This window comes from Ambystoma mexicanum, chromosome 5p, assembly GCF_040938575.1.
Source record: "Ambystoma mexicanum isolate Mex_15411 chromosome 5p, UKY_AmexF1_1, whole genome shotgun sequence".
In the NCBI taxonomy this organism is placed as follows: Eukaryota; Metazoa; Chordata; class Amphibia; order Caudata; family Ambystomatidae; genus Ambystoma; species Ambystoma mexicanum.
Window position 1 is genome coordinate 37,714,704 of NC_090930.1, and position 14,391 is coordinate 37,729,094.

Below are 14,391 nucleotides of genomic sequence, written 5' to 3' on the forward strand. Positions count from 1 at the left end.
TGGCCTGCAGCAAGAGAGGGTTCTCCCCCACCACCAAACCACGTCCCCCACTGGTGCCTGGTCGTGCTTCAGATCCCTCCTGGTTCTGCACCATCTCCTCTCCCTCAACAGCATCAGGTGCATCATCCTCTGCAAAAACAAGAAAGACAAAAAATGGAAACAGGCATTAGCACCATGGCACGCTATTAGGCCAGACAAGCCACAGTACCAGTACTTGATTTACACATGTCCCACATGACTATAACCCTCCCATGCATGCACTGTCCATGAGTTGGAAGGGGAGGAAAATGTCAGACACTGATGACACCAAGATGGGAGAGCAACACATCAGCTGCATGCTGGCTAGCAGTGCCATCACACATTGGCCTGTGAGTGGCATGTCCAATACACATACATGACACATGCCATCACACAGATGGCATGTACCATGGGCATGACATATATGTGACGATGGGGCAGAGTGATGCGCAGTAGAACCAGGTGAATTCCTACAATCAGCCTGAATGAACACAGCTTAATACGGAACAATGTGGTAGCAAGATGCCACTTCAAGGGCAACTGGCGCAATGTAGTGCAAAACGCCTACTGTGGCCAGAAGGGACACTGTAATACCCAAATCCCGGGGCGCAGAATGCATTGGATGAAGCACATGGGTGGGACAAAACACTCAGGCACACACACCCTGACCTGGCACTCAACCGAATCCCCTCCCACAAACTACATACACATGGATCACACACACATGCATGTGCACTCACCGGACAATGCCTCGTAATCTGGCAGTTCTCCCACACCTTGGATCTGCTCCTCTGTGACGTAGGTCCCAGCAACATGCTCATGTAGAGGGAGTTCTATGTCCTCTTGTGGAGACCCACCTTCAGTCACCAGAGTTGCGGCATTACTTGAGGCCAGCTTTTTCTTTGCCCTACGCTTAAGGTCGTTCCAGCGCTTGTAGCACTCAACAGCTGTGCGCCTCATAAACCCAAGGGCACTTATGCTGTCCGCGATGGACTGCCAGTGTGCCTGACATCGAGCAGGTGTAATCCTACACCCTGAAGCGACCAACATTTCGGCGTCATGTTCGGACACATACTGCACAAGTGCATCCAGTTCGGCATCATTGAAGGTAGGCTTCCTTGGCGTGCCGGACCGTGTAGCCGTGTTGGGGTCATCAGCCTGTACTGGACGAGCACTCTTCCTCTTTCTTTTTGTGGGTGGTGGGGATCCGGAGTGCCCTACGCCTCTCTGGACACTAGAGGCAGGAGCACCGGTGGACTGTGTAGTAGTAGTGTGCGATGGCACACTGACCACATGACTATCTGCAGGCATTAGCTGAAGTGTGATTATGGCAGGGGAACCTCAGTCTGATGTACCGGGACCAACACTGTCCTTGCTGGGGGAGTCAGAGCTGGGGTGGACGGAGCTGCAGCTGCCCCTGCAGCCTCCCCACCCCGCCTACTCGGGGCAGCAGATGACATGGCTGTCCCTGTACCACGTGGCCTGGTGACACTGGCTTGCACCGCCACCCGTGGCCTAGACTTGGCGACCTGGAAGTCAGCCTGGGAGTCACCCTGTGCTAGGTCAGGTGCCACAACGGGCCGGTCCAACAAGGGCTGAGCAGTGATGGTGTCAGCCACGTTTCCCTCAACCATGGGGCGGGGGGATGTGTGTCCCTGACTGGTCCTCCACACGTGGGGGGCTTGGGGGAGTCTGCAAATCCTGGCCACGTCCCCTACCGCGCCCACCACCTCTTGAGGCTCGGCCACCTTTGCCACCCTTACCACTTGCTCACCTCCCAGCCATGGCACTGATGGAGTTGTGCGTATGGGAGTTGCAGTGGACAATTGTCCTGGGCAATTGGGGGTCAAAGGGGTAAGGTACTAGATGGAATTCGTACCCAAGTGCTCTGGCAAGGCTGTATGTAACCCCTGGGGAAAGATGACGGGTCACGCAACGCACAGGCACCCCTAAAACAGAAAATGACGTGCACGCGACCCCTTGTAGACCACGTGCGTGGGAAAAGGAACATGCACTACGCTGTGGCACCCAGGAACACAAAAATGAACGTATGCGTGTCACACGCAGCCTACAATGACCTCTGAAGGGGTACGCTACACACGGGGCTAGCACAGTTGGTAAATACGTGCGCGACTCACCGTCTGCCTGGGAAAAGAGCATGAAAAATACGCGCGTGTGCGCGTTGGCAACACCCCCGCCAAAAGAAGAATTGTACACTGTCTGAGGAGACAGGAAAAAAGGAGAAGTCAACGCTGTTTGAGGAAACAGGTCGAAAAGAAAATCAGAAAAATACTGACAGAGGTAACAGGGAGTACGAACTGGAAACGCTGTGAAGTAAATCGCGTGTGAACCGACAAGTAGTACAGATTTCACCCACTCGCTCTCCACGGGAAGCACGTACAAGGAAATGACGTACTACACGCACCTTTTAAACCGCACCACACGTCCAACGTCACTTCCGCGTATACGCACTGAGGCACTACCCTCCAATCACGCAGGCTGACACTCGGACGTGCAGTTTTTGGTCTTGTAACATTCCCCCGGGTACATGGACACGCTCGCGCGTGTCACGTCACAGACGCGCCTGAGCTGTCAGGGCCTTTGGTCCAATGGAATTACGTACACAGGCCAATTGCGTGTGTAAACACCCGCGAGCCCCTGAAATACACGTACCCCGCTCCCCCAGGCCCGATCGCGTGTAAAAACACAGCGAGCCCCTGTAATACACGCGCCCAGGCCAATCGCGTGTGAGAAGCTTCTCGCGCACCCCTGAAATACACGCGCCCAGGCCAATCGCGTGTGGAACTTCACGCGCACCCCTGAAAAACACGCACATGCTCACCCAGGCCCGATCGCGTGTGTAAACACCCGCGAGCCCCTGGAATACACGTACCCCGCTCCCCCAGACCCGATCGCGTGTAAAAACACCCGCGAGCCCCTGTAATACACGCGCCCAGGCCAATCGCATGTGATAAGCTTCTTGCGCACCCCTGAAATACACACGCCCAGGCCAATCGCGTGTGGAACTTCACGCGCACCCCTGAAATTCACGCACACGCTCCCCCAGGCCCGATCGCGTGAGAAAACACCCGTGAGCCCCTGAAATACACGCACCCAGGCCAATCGCGTGTGAGAAGCTTCTCGCGCACCCCTGAAATACACGCGCCCAGGCCAATCGCGTGTGGAACTTCACGCGCACCCCTGAAATACACGCACACGCTCCCCCAGGCCCGATCGCGTATGGGCCTTCTCGCGCATGTAGGACTTTGGCGCACATTTTTTTCCTGCGCAGGGACGCTACCGCCTGCTTTCGTGTGGCGGACATGTATGGGCCTGTGCGCGTCTTTGGCCGTGCGCTGTTTTTCCCTATTCGATTCCATGAATACGTGCTGTAGGCGAGCGTGTGGGCGTTCTGCGCACTTGCCTCCTGTACTTCCCCCGTGACGCCCACTTTTTCACGAGTTGTTCCCCATTCTGCGTGTGACGCCCCGTGTTACGCCTACTTTTGTTATGTGCGCCGCGCTATGTGCGAATTCGCTGTGGCCTTATCGCACGGCGTTCGTTGACCTGTGCGCCAGCGTGCGCCAGCATGCGCCGCGCACTTTCTCAACGCACATCCCACATTTCGCGCGTGCACGGACTTCCATGAATTGATGTGCAATGTTTTCTGTGCGATAATCGCACTTGCACTGCGATTTTCGCTGTTTCTCTGCGAATCGCACGTTTTCGCACGCGTGCACCGTTTTTTCGGCGCACGTTGATTCCATGAATCGGCCTGTGAGTCTATGCAGGAAACTCTACATGAGTCTGAATGAATCTTTATATGCGCTATTGTTTAAGGGGGTACGGGAAGATATCCCCCATGTAGGTTTCATATCAAAATTCCATGAAGAATGTCTCTTATCACTAATGTTGTTAGGGACCAGGTTCGAAACTTTGATCCAATTTCCAGTGAAAGTGAAAAGGCTTCTCCAGTATAATGACTGGGCAGGGACTGTTGATGCAGTGTCGGTGTCAAAGCTATATTCGTAGATTACTTCTTATAAACAGCAATGGGCTGTCCAGAACCATATCTAATACGATTCCCCAATAACGACAAGCGTGCAAACTTCATGCGCTTTAGGTTAAATGTTCTCCCGACATGAGAAATCTTATTAACAAGAGGTGATATAAGTAATGACATGGTGATCTGTCCATTTATTTTATATATTCTGGAGTCTAGGGAAACGTATTACACTTGTTGACGGAATGTATGGCCCTGAGAGTGCAGTGTATTAGTTATTTTAAAAATGTTGTGCTGACCCGGAGCAAGTTTATTCCAAACAATTATGGTGGGATATGCTACATACTCTCAGTTACAATAAATCTGTCAGTAATGCGATCTGTAACTGTATTTATATTTGTACTTAATAATAATAATAATTGTTTAGCATTTATATAGCGCTACGAACCCTCAGGTATCTGAGCAATGCTTATTATTACCCACAGTGTGTGGTGCTCATTTATTGACCTTGGAAGGATGAAAGGCTGAGTTTGGCCCTGTTGGGATTCGAACCTGTGTCAGATGGAGCTGCACAGATGTCAAAGCGAGCGCTCTACTCGCTGTGCTGTCTGATGGGCTTATACCTGTACTTCAATATGTGTTTCTCGTCATCTGTTTTCCAGAAGTGTGTTACTATTGATATTAATGAATGTATACTTTTTTGGGTTATTTTAATTCAAGTATTTTTGTGTAAAACATATTTTTTAAGTGTATTATTACCCAAAACAAATAAAATAAATAAATACATAAATGATGGCCGTTTTATAACAACATCGAGAATACAGTCAGCGATTCTGAGTGACTTCTGATAGACCCCAGGAGTGATTCTTATCTGAAGTTTTTTATCTTGATTTTCAGAGCTTTGCTTGCAATGCTCCCTCGGTTTAATAGTTGCCCACCTGGCGTCGTGCATTCCCCTGTTTCTACTGTGTTCCTTTCCCACCCCTTCCAATGTCTCCATGGACATCCATTGCAGGAGATGGAGAGGGGAGGCTTTTGGGAAGCATATACAAAATGGAAGGACCCTTTCCCTTTATCGTCCTCGCCCCTCTCATACACCGCGTCATGCCGGAGGATACGCTCTCATCAAACGAAATGGCGAGAAACTTACGACCGGATGCCACCATGGCACCAACTAATGCCATAAGCTCATCGATAACTACGATAGTACCTTCTCTCTCAGACTCCTCCTTATTCCATTAGGCGCCCAAGACTTGCACAAACGAAAGAAGCACAGTAGATTCCCCAAAAAGCAAAGGATACCCGAAGTTCAATGTCTAAAACCACCACCTTTATTCCAACCGAATTCACCTTGTGTCTCAACAAACAGGGCTTTAAGTGGGCCAGGGCCCCGGCAGGCTCCGAAATCTTGTTATGAGGTGGGGCATGCCGGGGCACACTACTCTGCCCTAGCAGCCCCAGTCACTACACAAAAAGGCTTTTTTTCTAAATCCTGAAGCTCCCACGCATTCGCGGGAGTTTCAGTCTTCAGGAAACAGCCTCAGCTTCCAGTGGCCTCACTCTTTCACCCTTAATGGTGATGCTGCCCCTCCCCAGCTGGCGAGGGCCAGCGCCATCATTAAGGCTGAATAGGCAAGGCGCTGTCCCCTGCCAGGTGTTGTGGGGGCACTGTGAGGCCCTGCGATGTCCCGTGAGCCCCCTCCCTCCACAGACTCACAGCGGAGACATCTGGTCAGTTCGGGCTCCCCAGTCGCTCTGCGGGAATGGGATACGACCCCTTTATTTAAAGGCACGCAGCGGAGTGCAACGTCACTCGGCCACATGCTTCACCCTTAAAGGGGCAGCACCACACTCTCCTTTTTCATGAGGACAAATAATAAACAAAATAACAATGCAATTCCTTATAACACAACAATCGCATCAAATCAAAACCCAACTGGACCCCTTTAATCACAGCCACCCAGGTCCCCTTACCAACAGCGCACCCCACCGGGGTCGCTCAACTCACTGTTCCAACCCATAGTCACTGAGGCGAACAGGTTTCCCTCGCCCTGTCCTCAGGGGGTACCTCCTGCTCGCCTCCTGGAGAAGGTATCCCTCGGCGTCCGTCACACTGCCCGGCGAGCAAGGGAGAGGGGGCACACCCCCCCCTCGCCTGGAACCTCCATGATGTCCTTGTCAGGGGGCACCTCCGCCTGAGGCTCCTCTAGTCTTTTGAAGAAACTCACGTTCCTAGTGACAGATGCCTTGCCGTCTGAGGCTGTCACCATGGACCCTTTTACAGCCACTACGTCCAATGGCTCAGGTTCGTAAGTCAGGGATAGTTTCCCGTGGGGGTGCCTGTTTCTAAAAGCACCTCATCACTAGGCATGAGTTGCTGAGATCTGAGACCTCTCCTCTGATTCTCCTGCTCAGTCCACAGCCTGTGGTCATGTTCCACCTGTTGACCATCAATGACCGCCGACTCCTTTTCCCCGAACTCTGGTATCAGTCCTCTCGGGCATCGTTTGAATAGGGCTTCTGCCGGGGCCACTCCCGTGGATGTGTGGTGGGGTGGTCCGATAGACACGCAGAAACTGTTACAGCGCCCTTTCCAGGCACCGGCCTTGCCCCTGTTCAATGCGGAACACTTTGTTTAGGGTTCGCATCAGTCTCTTTGCCTTCCCGTTTGCCCAGGGCCACAGCGGGGTAACCTTCCTGTGCTGAACCCCATAGTCCTCCAGCTGGGATGCAAATCTCTCGCCCTGAAATGGCACCCCATTGTCCAAACACCGAACCTTAGGGAGTCCATGAGCCGCAAAGATCTTTTCCATGGCCATCACCACATACTCCAAAGCCACTGACTCAATGAAGAGTGTGCTGATCTCTAGAAAAGGCTGCCTGGCAGGGGTGCCAGTAGCCCATTGTGCAGGGACTCAAGGGGGCGTGGCTTAACGGGCCAGCAGGTGACCCCCGCCATTAGGCCTCAACCCCTTGATGAGCCCCGGCTCATTCTGTAGTGCCACTTAAGGCACTGTCAACAAGCCTGCCGTTGGGAGCACAGCTCGCCCCCTCCCTCTTCTGTTTGGGAAGAAAATTAACAGACAACATTGTACACAGTTTTGGAAATGGAAAACATTTACTGGGGGAACTGTTAACTCTTTGGAGGGGTGGGGCTGTGAAAGGAGGGGGGCAAGGGGCGTGGCTCCCTGCAGTGTTGCGCAACACAGTATCTCTTCATAAAACCCCTCCTGGCGGTTTGCATAAAAGCAAAGAGCGTTATAGGAACATAATGTCCACAATTTTAAATGTTAAACCTGTCTTACAGTGATTTAGTAAGAAACCCTTTCAAGCGAATAATGGACTCTTCTGTTTTGAGTGGTCACAATATTCACCCTAATAAAGAGGACATGTATATTCAGAGCTGGCCAATGGGCCGGCTCTCGCCGGATCTGAGATACGGCGTCAGAACTCTGCCTCTGACTTAGCAAACAACCCACAGAACGCCCGGTGTAAGATTTTTCGGTGTGCCCCAGTCACCCCTTCACCCACGGAGCTGGGCTGGGGCACACCAAAGAAAAGTTTGTCAATGTCCCTCGGTTCACTTATTGAATGTCAATGAGTGAGTCGGGCCGCTCACAATACAAGGGCAGCAGGGGGCTCAATTGCTGAGTGGGTTTGGTCGTGTCAGTTGAGCCCCCTGCTGTTCTTGTATTGTGTGGGGCCCGACGCGGCGAAACCTTTGTACCTGCGAGTTCTCCCTGTGGTGTGGTGCAGAGATGATGAGAATTCTCCTGCACCTAGTTTCATAAAGGGTTCTGTGCATGTTGGCCGTGTGATTATTCTGGGTATTGCACTAAGCATGGTGACTATCTGTGCATCAACTCTCCATCATGGTGATAAAAATGGAAAGGATTCCAATTGGATATCCCTGCTCTGATGCTATAACTCCTGCTGGGGCCACCAATGGTCGCCTATCCAGTCGTTATTAATCTCTCCCTCTCCGGAGAGGACCTTATAACCTTACTGAACCTTGCAAAGTGTTGGTTCTTGCCCGGATCTATGCCCCAAACGAGGATTCAGAAGCTTCTGCCATCCTTATCTACCGTTATACCAAATTCCTCCTTCTCGTGGTCGCATCTCCCAGAGTGACCACAATCCTAAAAACCTATCCATGGCTGTTCCAGCACCATGAACCTTTGACCAATCTCATAGCTTCTGATGGTCACCAGTTATGATAATAACACATTTCTTATATAGCGCTACACACCGCTAGGTCTCGAGCACCGAAATAACAGAAGGCATCATTATCCCACAGAGTGTTACGAAGAGCGTAAAAGAAGTGTTGGCCAAGCAGTTGAGCTTCGTCATCGAGTCATCAAGCCGAGTTGATGACTTAGGAGCCCGCCGTCGCGCGGAACAGATGAATGGAAACATTATTGATTACCATCCTAGGTGACATCGATAGAGCAAGGGGTGATGGCCGTATTATTAGACCTGTTGGTAGCATGTCACATCATCAACATCTGTTACATGCCCGCAGTCCATTTGCACACCCTCATTGCCTGCTAAAATATTTCCAACTTTATAAAAGATGGCTTCAAAAGTACACAAACCATAGTAAGGTATGCACACACATTTCTAAATCCTTAAATTTATATATTTGTGTGGGTATCTTACTATGGTTTGTGTACATTTCAAGCCATGACAGAAATTGCACCATTTTTAAACTATTATTTCAAACATTTCCTTTGATAGAAGTTCCACTGCCTGCTCCGCCACGTCGGCCTCCTCCAAACTCCACCGCACCCCGTCCCTTGTGGGATCTTCTTCAAATTGTTTCAATTTCCACCACTGTATACATCAGTTATGACAGCTGTAACACTGTATGTGAGGCTTTGGCAGATTCTGTATGCGTGGCCCAGTGCCCAGTCTTCTGAAAGCTTGTTGAAGTGCGGGTTACTCGTACGTGCGATAATCCAGCATTAGTGCTGGTTGGTAGATTTCTGTGCAAGCACCTGCGCTCTGTGGAAAGCGCGAGCAACCTGCGCTTCAGCTAGCAGACTGCTTTCAAAGACTCTTCTGAAAGCGGTCTTCTTGTTGAGGCGGAGGACGTCGGACACTCACGTGCTAGCCCTTGGGTCTGGAGGACGGAGCGGCCCTCCAGCCAGGCGTTATTTTGCTGGAGCGCCGCTCGGTCTTGTTCCGGCCTGCGCTGATTGTGCAAATAATCAGTGCAGACAACACTGATATGCCCTCTTCCCTGAACTTAGTTGGTGATCTGATGGCTCTTCGTGACGGTCTTCCACTGAGTGGTTTGAAATTTCAACGCGGCAACTGCAAGACTGGAGGAGGATACGCCTCACACTACGAACGTCTCGCATAACAGAATTAAGAGTAGTAACCAATTGGTAGTGCTCTATGTGTACACGTTAGAGACAAATAAGAGCTTATTGGTCACGTTTCAACTTTCCATTTTGAATTCAACCATTAATGATGATCATTTGGACTTAGAAGCTAATTCCGCTTTATCGGAAACACTTTCCATATCTGATGATCATCTAATAAATCCACGTACTCGATTATCTGTTGACCGCACTAGTGAACCTGCGCAAGGACCTCCATAAAACGACACGACTAAGTTCAAAGTTATTGAACTTTATACCATGCTATGTCAACACATAAGAATCCACTCACTAATTTTGCATGCAACATGACTCAGGAAGTTTCAATGTTGAAGAAATGGAATCATTGGGACAGAAGATAGTGCTATTAAATGCACCTGCCCTCCGGGACTGGAAAGGAATTGTCTCAGGTAACACACCCCTGAGAAACGAAATATCCTTAATCCTGAGACGAGTTTCCTGATTGTGCTCAAGTGTATTAAGCAGTGTAGCCCCATAAAACATCCTCAGGGGGACTTAACTGTACCATATACAATTCATAATAGAACGGTCACAAGAAAAATAACAAATTGAAAACCATCAAAACTCTAAGACAAAAGTACAAAGACACCTGAATTGACTCCATCCCTACATTGGAGGTTTTCACAACTAATAAAAATGGCAACTTTGAGCTAGAAAACTTTAGACAAAAAAATCAGCGATCCCAATTGTAAGGAGGGCACTAATAAGTAGGCGATAATTGTCCTGGCTCCTTATTGGCCATAGAGGCATTACCTCTTCCCTACCACTGAGAACCCTGAACATTACATCGCGCCTTGAAACACTTTTGTATAGGCGCGTTATAAATGCCATATCACATCACATCTTTGCTTTCTCCTGTCAGTGAAGTAGGCGACAAGTCAAATAAACACCTCGAGGAGGAAGGAGTTGCTGCGGAAGCTTTGGAAGATATCGGGGCTTATTACGAGTCTGGCGGTAGCCGTGCCGGTAAACCCGGCAGGCTGCTGCCAGACTCGTAGGGATTTACCGGTTCTGGACTTGCCAGTCTTACCAGGGCATTACAGCCCCAGTGGTTCGGTAATTCCGGAGCCGGCATTCCGTTACTCCCCATTCCCGTGGAGTCCCATAGGACTCCATGGGATGAGGGCAGTGGAAACACCAGCACCATGCGGTAATAGTGCCAGTGTTTCCACGTCCGTGTGCGGCCGGTGGCGTTACGCCTGCCAGGTCAGACCTGGCGGGTGTAACACCACACAACCACATAACTCAGAATTAGCCAGTCTGGAAAACGGTGCCGGTACGGTTTTACCGGCACCGTTAAATCCGGACAGGCTAACTCGTAATGAGGGCCATTGTGTGTTCATTTGTCTAGCTTGAAACCCTTCTTCTTTAAGCTTATTTCGATTCCCCCATTAACAATAAATACGCTGAATCAGCACTCATGGAACAGTCATAAAACTTTCCAGTCATAAAATACAAAAGACAAGACGTGGTCCGATCTATGGGAGCTGACATCAACACATTCCATCATTTAAAATTTGGAAAGGTAACAATCACTATAGTCCTATGTTCACATTTGTTTTAAGTAGCCTCACTTTTAAGGCCAGATCCAATAGTTGATCAAATCGAAAAGAAACTGAGGGACAGTACAGTTCAAAATTAAAACCATCGCTTCTGTATAGGTTCTTGTATATATGGAAACATTGGAACATTCTACTAGTTTAGTTTTAGCTGGCCTGTTTGAAAGGGTTCTTCCAACTGGACAGTCCATGTCCTTAAGCATCACTAAGGCAATATATTCAGCTATTTAGATCTTGCTGGAAACCCACCATGCTCTTTCAGCAATCATTATCCGGGGTGACTTCAATGCTAAGATTCCACTGGAGTCAACTTCCAGGGAACATCTTTGCACTGCTCTTGATATCCGGGTCCCCGTTACTGACACACTTGTCTCTTAATTACAAAGGACAACAGTGGGCAGACCTCCTAAACCTGTATGGCCTATGCATGCTAAATGGACGCTCCCCTAGCGACGCACCGGGACGAAACACCAGAACCTCCTATAACAATTGTGCATTCATTATCCACTATACCTTTGTGCATTACCTGTTAATGCCTTTTTTCTAGGTATGGAAATCATTCCTAGACAGGAGAGTGAGCATTTTCCATGAAGAACAGTAATTCAATTTGTTGAAGCCACCCAAGTTATGGATAACAAGGGACACACAGATCTTAACACTGGTGCTTTGGCAGTGAATGCTTGAGTGCCGAATGAGTTATTTGGGAATAACCTGCTCTCTAATGTCTGGCTCACCTCATCCCAGACAATCTGAGGAATTCAAGGAACATTCTACGTTCATCCAACCCTCTTAGGATCAATTGTGCCCTAACATCTCTTCAGATGTTATTAGTGATGGTGATAAGAGGAGAAACAAAACTCATTTGTTAAAATATTGAGTCACATGTACTTCTTTCTGATTGTGAAATTCTCCCCCAAAATGAGAACTTAGAAAAGATTTTCAAGCACGAATACATGATACCCCCCTAGAACCCATTATTGATAAAGAACATCAGAGATTGGAAACACAATATTGTAAGCGACTAAGGAAACCGCAACAGGAGGAAAATAGAAGGTTGGGGGCACGTAGTCCAGATAATTAGACTTAACAGCCCAATAGCCTTTTGGCAAGTAGTCAATGGAACTAGAACAAAACCCAAACTCATAGCGGGTGATTGACAGACAGCTTGGGAGGAACATATCGCGAACAGTATTGCTGCTCGACCTGCTAACCCACAGGGCAATCTTCAGCCTACTGGCGAGTGGGATTTTACATAGACACCAAATTCATTGCATGCATAATACAAACTTCAAAACGTTCTAGAGCTCCAGGGCCTGATGGTCTCTTGAACACTCTATTAAATGAGACCCCTAGTTTATAGGCTGCCATTCTTAAGCGACTCTCCTCAGCCATTAGTCTCACTGGCGATATTCCTACTCGCTGCTCAGAGAGCATCATTGTCCCTGTTCATCAGAAGGGCTCGCCTAGCATTCCCGGGAATACTAGCCATGCTCGATGCTCCGGCAAAGAGTTTGCCAGTATCTTGCAGATGGAATGAAATGAATGGAAAGAGAAAGGGGACTTGTGCTTCAGATGACATTCTCCCACTTACACGCTGCATAGAGGGAGCGTGGCGGACCACTTCACAGGCAAAACATATGTGGGTTTTATAGATTTGAGTGCCACCTTTGATAGCATCAGAAGAGAGTTATTGTGGTGGAAACTGGCAGACTGGGAAATTCCACTGGACTTATTAAAAATGATAGTGACATTAAACACCTGCACCGCAATCAAAGTGAGGCTATCGCAGGTGGGACATGTCACAATGCCCGTTTCCACCTTTCTTGGTCTTTAACCAGGATGCATCCGAGCCACCACACTGCTTAACCTATATCTTTCGGATCGTCAGACTTTCCTACCTACAGAACATGCATTCCCCCAATGACTCAGGAATACTTGGGTCCAGTGGTCGGCTAAGCAGAGGATCTTGTTCTATTGGACAGCGCTCCGAGAGGTTCTACAGTGCCATGTTCCAAAAAGGGACGATGTTGCCCAAGGCTACATTTATATGGAAACTAAACAGTGTACCTCTAGACATCATGCAACATTTTGAGTATCTTGGAGTAACCGTCGATGACAGGTTGAACTGGAATACTCACTATTAAAAAAACAAGATGATGACCCTCCAATTATTGGGCAGAATTACATCCACTTGCCTGAAACCTGGCTGATACAGCCTCGAGTCAATTTGAAAGATTTAGACCATGAAGATACTTCCCACCCTGACATATGGAGTGGAGGTTTGGGGCCTCTGGGCACTCTCCTCAATGATCCCAATACAGCCATCCACCAATACGCGCATACTCAGTTTGTGAAAACAGAAAAAGAATATCGAGGCTGAGTACCCCAAAAGGAAATACACCGAACACGGGATACAAAAGAACATACAAAGTACTTTATTTTATACTGAATCCAGTTACAAAAACAGAGCAAAATCAGATAGCTATCGGACCTCAGTACAACACAACAAACTCCAGCGTGGTTCAGTGTGTTCAGTGAGAGACGCTGTACATTAGAATGCATTCGCTTTTATACATTTTTTCGGTGCGATGCCCAGCCCCACTTTGGGTTAATATTCCTTTTAATATATCACCGATCTAGAGTTCGTGCCAAGTCTCAAATAAACGCATATAACTGGTTTGCCTTTGATACATGTATCAACAAGCGTATGCAATAGCTGTGTATTTTAAAGTTTTCCATGCAGGCCTTCCTAAACATTAATACAATGTAGTTAAACAGATGTTCTTCGTTCAGTATTTGAATACATTGTCTCAACATATGCTCGTGGATTAGTTCCATTGCACGAGTAATCCTTCTACACATAGGTCAATGAAGGACAAGGTCTTAGTTCATGACCTCAACAAGTGGCCTGCAGGCAGATTACAGCTATGTACAGAGGTCAAGACGGCCATGTTGTATTTTGCAATGATATCGTCCACCATTTTAGCTCACAGGGTGACTTTTACACAACAAATCCTAAAATGGCGGTTTGACCTAAAAGGGCGGCCTACATGGGTTTAAGATCAGGACCTTGCAACACAGATTTCTTTCGCAAGCGACTTTCGAGCTGCTTGGCGTAGGCCAATATTAAATATATTTATTACAATAGGAAGCACGATATACTTTCTATTGTACATGAGAGTAAATTGCGCTCAGGACATCATTCATCTACCCAAATACTTAGCCATCACCCAGTCCTGGATGTCGACTGCATACCTCAAACTAAACCCATCCAAGCCTGAATCCATCCTTAGCGGTCTGCCTGCTAAAAAATAACTTGTCCAACAACGGCTCAATGATATGCACTTAGAAGGATTTGATATAGATGAAGTGGGAAAAGCGACCAAAAGGCTCCCACCAATCCCCT